This window comes from Channa argus, chromosome 2 (genome assembly GCF_033026475.1).
Source record: "Channa argus isolate prfri chromosome 2, Channa argus male v1.0, whole genome shotgun sequence".
Classification (NCBI taxonomy): Eukaryota; Metazoa; Chordata; class Actinopteri; order Anabantiformes; family Channidae; genus Channa; species Channa argus.
The window spans coordinates 16,117,725-16,125,976 of NC_090198.1; positions in this window are offsets into that span (position 1 = coordinate 16,117,725).

Sequence of the window (8,252 nt, forward strand, 5' to 3'; positions counted from 1 at the left end):
GCCTCTGACCTTGGTTAAAAAAAAATAAAGTTGAATGGTGTTTCTCCTTAGTGGTTTCACTTTTACTTTTTCTAATAACTTCCACTTTAATAACAGTACCCCCCGCCCCCCCCCCTCCCCCCTTTCTGTGCGATTCATAAATAATGCCTCTTTCTGGAGGAATCATGAATCATGGAGGTCTGCCAATATGCAGCTGAAGAAAAATAACTTGCAAGTAATTTCCCCTTGGAGTTGGGGGATGTATTAAGCCAATCTGGCTGGGTTGGAGGTGAATGTTTGCTAGATTTTGAAAAGAGGGTAGAGGATGCAGGTGGTCGAAGTGCATGTGTGTATGTGTGTACAGGAGTGTTAATGTGACGACATATGTACAGCAACAATCACACTGATCCTGACAATAACTGATGTAGAGCTGTTTTTTTATCCAAAAAAGGGATTGAGTGTTGAGTGGCTGAGCTAAACTTTATACATTTACATTTTTCCCCATTTCCTATTTAAAATCTTGTGGTAAGCAGCAAAGAGTTCGTCAACATTTGGTGTGCCAATGTGTCAGTGGCCAATTACAAAGACCTGCTTCACTAAGCATGTGGTTTCCACTCACAAATCCATACACAGCCTGCAGCAACTTGCTTTTTTTGAATTCTGGCCCACAGTGACATTAACATTGTAACACTAACATCAAACTTCACAAAGTGTGAAAGGTTTGATTGTCCATTACCCTCTCCTGTTGCAGCGTTTCCATGCTTTGAAAGACAGCATTGACAAGCACAGAAGGAAATAATTTCAAGAGGGAGTGGTGTAATAGCACACTTTAGCAGACTTTAAAAAACATCTCAGTGAAAAGTAAATATAACAGAATACTTAATTCAGCCAACTCACATTGAAAAGAATAATATGTGAATGGTAAAAAAGTAGAGCTGAGTCCTGACCTTGTCACTCACTACAAGCAAACAACACACTCAAGCAAAGGAATCTCCTCCGTCCTGCACCAGGACTGTCACTTTTTCAAAAATCAAGTTCATTCAAACTAACTCCACAATCATTAAATTTAATATACTTGAGACTGTGACATAGTAATCTGTGACTGTCACACAGGCATGTGTTAGCTTCTCATCTTACAGTAATTAACCCACAATTTCATTTAAGTTCTGGAATGCAGGATGAATGTGATTATTACAAATCACTATGAACAAGAAATTTATCTTATACAGTACTGTAAAAAGCACTTCAGATGTTTATATTCTATATATTCTATTCTTATATTAAACAGTATTTTAGATGAAGTAACGTTTCTAATAAAGATTCGGAAAAAGCATTGAAAAATTTTAATATTACTACTACTACTACTAGTAATAATAATAATAGTAATTTCACATATTTGATGGTAAGTATAAGGTTCCCTTAAGACTTCCATTGCCTAGCGCATTTGAAGCAAAAGTCAGTGTCATTGTATCATTTTGGAGAGAGAAACAACATTTGTTTAAGTGACTCAGTCAGCACTTACCTGTGTTTGAATATGAGGACCACCTTCGTGGTGGTGAAGTTCACCTGTGCTCCCACTGCTAAACTCCACTGGTTCGTACGATTAACGTTCCATTTGTGTTCAGTTACCTGGCACCGAAACTGTGTTACACAGAAGAGACCAGCTGATGTCCACGTTAACTAGCATTAGCTAAGTTAGCATTCTCTGTATTCTCTGTCTCGTCTGTTTTCTGTTTTACTGTGGCATTCAATGCCAGACAATTTGCTCAATGACAAATTAGTTACCGTTTATAAAGAATTTTACAATAATAAAAATTTATTTAAGTAAAACATTGCTAATGTACTTGTTCTTGCTTGACACGACACTTCCTTATATGGTGTCCATCCGCCATGACAGCTAACACACAGGTGCACGCATCGATGGGCCTATATTCAATACTGGAATCATAAAACATAAGATAGTAGTCGAGTCATCATCTTGGTTTGCTCACTCTTTGAATACAATCTGTGATTTTAATAATGCAGCAACTGCCTGTATTTAGCCAGGTATCTAGCCTTATTCATAGCACGTAGACTAAATAAGGGGTGCACTGTTTGCACCACAACCAGACGCAGGATCAAGGTACAGAATAGAACAAATAAAGAAGAGAAAAGATGAAGGAATAGAAGAGGGGTGCAAGGGGGTTTATTAGACATAGATATGTCAAAGCTAACATTACACACAGAAATCAGAACTAAATGTTTTTATTTAGATTAGATTATTTAGATTAGATTATTTAGCACCTTAAATTATGTCATTAAGTGTAAAAAGTGCTATATAAAAATAGACTCGACTAATTACATAGTGGTTATAATATATATATATATATATATATGCTGGAATGCTCTTGTATGGGGGGCATGTCATATATATATATATATATATATATATATATATATATATATATATATATATATATATATATATATATATATATATATATATATATATATATATATATATATTATATTATATATATTTTTTTTAATCATATTGAGTTAAGAAACTGCTTTCATTTTTACCACTAACATAAATACCTGCTTTACACCTCATTCATGTCAGTATCATCCCTTAATATCCATCAAATATCTATAAACACAAACTTAAAATTATTAAGGGAGCTGATTTTTCCATAATTAGTTTATGTCTATGACTATTATTGATAGTTATTTTCTAAATCAGTGATACACATCCAAATTGTCAAACCCATAGGCTACTGTATACCTATGCTTTATTTTCATCTATAACTTACATCTAAAGGCTTTTTTTTTTCAAAAAAACAAATATACACCAGTTTTCTGCTCAATAAACACACAGCAAAAAAGGAGCTCCTTTGAAATACAGCTCAGTCACAATTGGTTATTTTCTGTATGAACATCTTGATGTTAACAAAGACATCAAACACTGAAGCATTTATTAGTATCCAGAGTTTTTCTGATAACAAACATTTTATAAATAATTGATTGCTTTTACCCAACTGCTGCCTTACCACTAACAAGAATGCAAATAAACTCAACTGGAGCCTTTGAAACACCACAAGAGAAAGAAAGTAAATTTGTTTGAGCAGAGAAAATTTTAAGTGTGTAATAATTTGACAATTTGAGGGAAAACCTGTGCATTATTAATGCATTTTAAATGCATGAAAGACTTTCCCATGACCATCACAGTTACTCTCCAAGAGAAGGATCATCTCACATAGTGTTTACTTCCATTGTGACTGACATAAGGATGCCTTATTATACAAGCTACTGTGCTGAGATCTTTTCACAACCATTAGAGCAGATGTTGCAGATATGCACACGTTTAACTATAGTGTATGCAGTCAAAAATGAACTGTAAGAGTTAACATCCAATAATGAAGAAAAAAATTTTAGAGAGTAAATTCATCAACAATTTATACATAATCTTACATCTGACCCTCAGTACCATTGTCATATTGTTTGTGTAAGTGAAAACTATGTGTTCAACTTTACATGACACTTTATTACTGCTGAATTACTTTTACTTTTATTTCTGGTACCTTAAATTGAAACCAACTACGAAAAATAACTTACTGTTATCTACTTAAAGGATAAGGCCAGTGATTTACTACATTTTTGTTACTCTCAACAAATCCCTTGAAAAATAAATTCATAGTAATGTCACTGTAACCAGAACCTAGTTTGGTTTGTCTCCTGCCATAGAGCTCCATGGTTGTTCAGTAGCTATTAAAATAACATCAGTGAGCTACAGTGACCACCATTATTTATTTGAATCTTTATTTGACTGTAATAAAATGACACTCATTCTCAGCCTTAGGAGTTTCTTTTTAAATACTCACAGTTTTCACGAGGAAGAAACATGTCACCCAGTGCACTAATGGGGCTAACTGATGTGTCCTTGCACCGTTTTTGCCACTTTGAGGCAGAGGAAAAAGCACCACTTACAAGATTGATCTATCAATTTTTATGTTGAAAGGGCAAACAAATTGTGACCTGATATGGAGCACAAATACAGAAATTTGAAGGTAATCATTCTGTCCACCTGATTACAAAGTCAGTCTTTTTGGGGGGCGGGGGGCACCGCCAATTCATGAGGGAAAACATAGAACCTTTTACCATAATTGTTGGTGCTGTACAATTATGTGTGGGGCCAGGGGGTGGTCAAAATCTGGTTAGCCATTCAGAGTGCCACCCACTGCCAGGGTGACAAGGCAGAAGGTACCTGCTGTAGAACTTTTAGCACAAGGAGAACTGACAAAAAAATCACTGGATCCGTCCCTGCATACAGTGGGTTTATTCAAGCTTTTTCACAGATGGGAACTGAAATCAATAAAACTGAACTGAAATGAGTAAAGGCCAGAAAACTGAAACAGTGAGGTGAAAGACACTAAGAAGTTCCAGAGTGCTGAGTGCTGGTTATAAGTCTCTGTGGTTTTGTGACTATGACCTGATTTACAGACAGCCACAGAAAAATGAAATGGTACTAATGTACAACAGAGGTAAAAACTGGATATTTAAAATACAGGGGAAAAAAGCATCAGTGGTCACAAGACCTGCAGTGCTTTTAAAGTAATTAGCAGCTTTCCAGATCTGCTCTGAAGACTTTAAACACAGAGGAACAACATCAACAGCTAAAAGCTAAAATACAAACGAGGGATTAAAGAGGCTGAATAACAATGGAGGTGAAAAACAGAGCTAATCTAATTAAGATCTCAATCACTCAATTAAACTTAAGCTGGAGAAACAAATGGCAAATAAATTCTTTCATCATAATAACCAGTTTAATTGTTCCAAGACGGAGCACTGACATCTGGCATGTCCCCTCCAGACTGTGTGTGTGTGTGTGTGTATGTGAAACATACACACACACACACACACACTGAGCAAGAGAGACTTTAGTACAACAACATGAAGGGATTGGGAGGGCGGGAGTTCAACGATGAGTGTGCTTTCACTGAGCCCTGACTGTGTTTATGAGCATGAAACTGCCTGAGTGCAGTGGAGCAGCAGCCTGGTTTATCCATCCTCACTTCACCCACACGGTCAGCGGAGAGCGGTTGAATTAATGGGATTGGGGGCCGTTTTTCTCATGAGAGCACGGTGTTCAGAGAGAGAATGAGGTCACTGGCTCTTTGAGAAAGAGGAGATGGTTAGGTCGGCACACAAACATGTGGCCTGATCGTCGATTGACAATCTGAGAGCATTTGTAAAGCACAGGAACAGTGGAGGTGGCCTGGGGTTCCTGTTGCCAACAGTAGAGACAGTCTCACAGGGAACATGCACTTCTCTCCCCGCAGACTCAGTTTCTCAGTACTCAGCTGCATCAAGTCTTGTTATGAGTCTGTCTAACCACTTCCTCATGCTGCTGGCATAGAGGTCAGAGTTCACTCTGCTTCTCTGACAACCAGAAAAGGCTGCAATAACAAGAGTGGTGGAAACAAGAACCATGTCTTCCATTTTCTCTGCTCAACTACTACCATTTTCCTACAACTTCCTACCCCTTTCTTTTCCATCCTGAGTCCAGAATTGTATTTCTTAGTCATTTTGTCTCTGAGCTGGCTTAGTTATTTAGAGCCTCCATGCATGTCAGTATCATCCTCAAACTCTGTTTGATCCTTGAGTGGACAAAGATAAAATACGCTGTTATATGGAATTTTGAAATTAGAAATGACCCAAACAGTGAATGCTGTTTTGAAACAGCATTCATGCAAGACACAGGATATGTTGAGCACTGAAGATGATGAAATTTGCAAAAAATGTAATAAATAAAAGGTTCAGGGAGTTCGGGTTGCAAGCAGTTTCCAGGTTTTTACCTAAAAACAATCTTTTCTGAGGCAGAGGGATGGTCAGTGAAGTCAACGCTCTTAGTTTAGTTGCTTTAAAACTGGATCTCACCCAGAACAAGTGTTCAACAGATGGGGATATGCTTCCCTCTGCCGGCTAAAATTAATGCTGCAGGTGTAACTCAACATCTACTAAAAATTGTACATACATTTTAAAGATGCTATATGTTTGTACCTGCATCTGCCCTTTTGCCTTGGGGATAAAATGTAAAAGTGAATATCCTTACACTGATGCTACAAGCACTAGCTAGAGGTGCTTGACATCAAGCTTTGACCCTGTATTATGCCTGTAAAAGATCTGTTAAATGGTTACAAAATGTTTTCACACCTTGTCAAAATGCAGTCATTTATTTTAAAACATTTCCATGTTTCACATTATCCATATCTTGTCTTAAACTAAAATACTTTTTAAAAAACTTTGCATCATAATTCAGCCACTTTAATATACTTCAGATACATTTCAAATAAATGAACATTTCTAACTTGTAAGTTTAGCACTCTACAAGGTCCTGTGATCCATAATTCATTTGTGCACTCGTTTTGAAGTAACAATAGTTGTTTAACTAGATATGTAAATGTGTTAAAATTGAGTTTGCAGATACGGCATTTTGCACAATGTAGGCTGTTTAACCTTTTCCTGAACTTGTGTTGGTTATAAGTTGAACTATACTCTCCCTCTTGATGCACATATTGAATGCATAAATGTACCACTCAAACAGGTCAAAGTCCACACACACAGCCAAACAGCCACAACTACATACTGTTACAATTCTTCCCACATGTGTCTGACAGCCAAGCTCCAAATACATACAACCACTGCAAATACGGTGGTTTTCAGGGCATTGGAGTTTATGTCCACATGGTTCACCAACATACTGTATCTTAAACAGTTTAAAGAAAGAGGAATATTGCTTTGCCCACCTCAACATTTACATTTTCTCACATCAAGCTGGTGTCTGAGATCGCTTCTGGTTTCTTGAGAACTGTCAATCACCATAGGTTTGCAAAAATCACAGTTTGCTGACTACAGATAAACTGTGATTAGAACTAAAGTGGTTTCAAGCCTAGATCCCTACTTAATCCACAAAGTGCCCAACTAGTAAATCCAAAACGGTTCACTTTAAGAAGCAGCTTCTTTTAATTTTCCTCACCCTGACTCAAATTAATTTCAAAATATATGTATATTTTTTTAGTCACTAATATACCACAGATTTACAGAAGGGGAATATTTGCTGGTGTCTTTAGGTTATTTATTTAATGAATCATATTAAAGCAAATTAGTCAGAAAGAAACAACAGGAACAACAAGAGGCAGATGCAGTATGGTGAAGAAAGGGTGCTGAGGCTGGAAGATGGAAGATGTTTTGTTGCTGAAGGGATTTGTGTTTAGATTTGATCTTCCAGCAAACAGCAGATCACAATCCCAGAGGGAGTATGTTGGTATTAATAGGTCTTAATGGTGTGTGTGATATACAGTAAAGTCAGCAAAGTGGTTCAGAGACCCAGTTTCAGGGACGCCCCAGTGAGTCAGCAGCAGAGTTGGAGGTGTATTTGAACATTTCTGGTGAGGGTGTCCATCGAATGGCTTTGACCTCACAGGTCGGCTTAAATATTTGTTGTGTGGATGACTTATAAATATTTCTCTTTGGTCTTGCCAAGGGAGAGCTCTCTCTGAAGTGAGACCATAAAAGTCAGGTCTGTGATGTGCATGCTAACACACACAGATCCACACAGCTCATCAGGATAACTTCACGTGAGATTACAAACTGGAATGCTGCAAACCTCCAATCATTGGCTGACCAGGCAGAGACTGCAGAAATTGAAATACTTCAACATTCTGCAGTAAAAATGGACACTTTGGACAATTTGAAGTCGCTTCACCTCATCCTTAATGAGGAGAGGGGGCAGCAATTAAACAGTATAAGGATACTGCACTGTCAGTGGGGGGGAGACATGATGGTGAAGTGACGAGGCATGTCTCTCTCTGCCTGAACATCAAAAGGTTAGAGTCAGTGATTAAAAGAAGATGCCATTAAAGTGTGGACATGCAACAACATCCAATTAAGAGTACCTTTGCAGATACTCGTTAAAGAAAAGTAGAAAACCTTTACCCACAGAGGTTTATAAGAGTCACATTTAAATGTCCTAGTCAGTGCTACAGAAGTGACATCTCAATGGTCTGGTCAAAGTTGACTGTGAAGAATAATTTAAATGTAATGACACTTGTGGTCAATTTAAAGTACTCAGCCTATTTACTAAAGTACTGGGACAAGTGAACATATTTCATTCTAAATTTTGCAGGAAAGCATTTGACAATTTTCAGCAAAATAAAAACTTTTGAGATAGGCTCATTCCTCTAACCAGTTAGAGAACTTCAGTTATTCCTGCTTGATTAGAAGGTTTGAGGGTA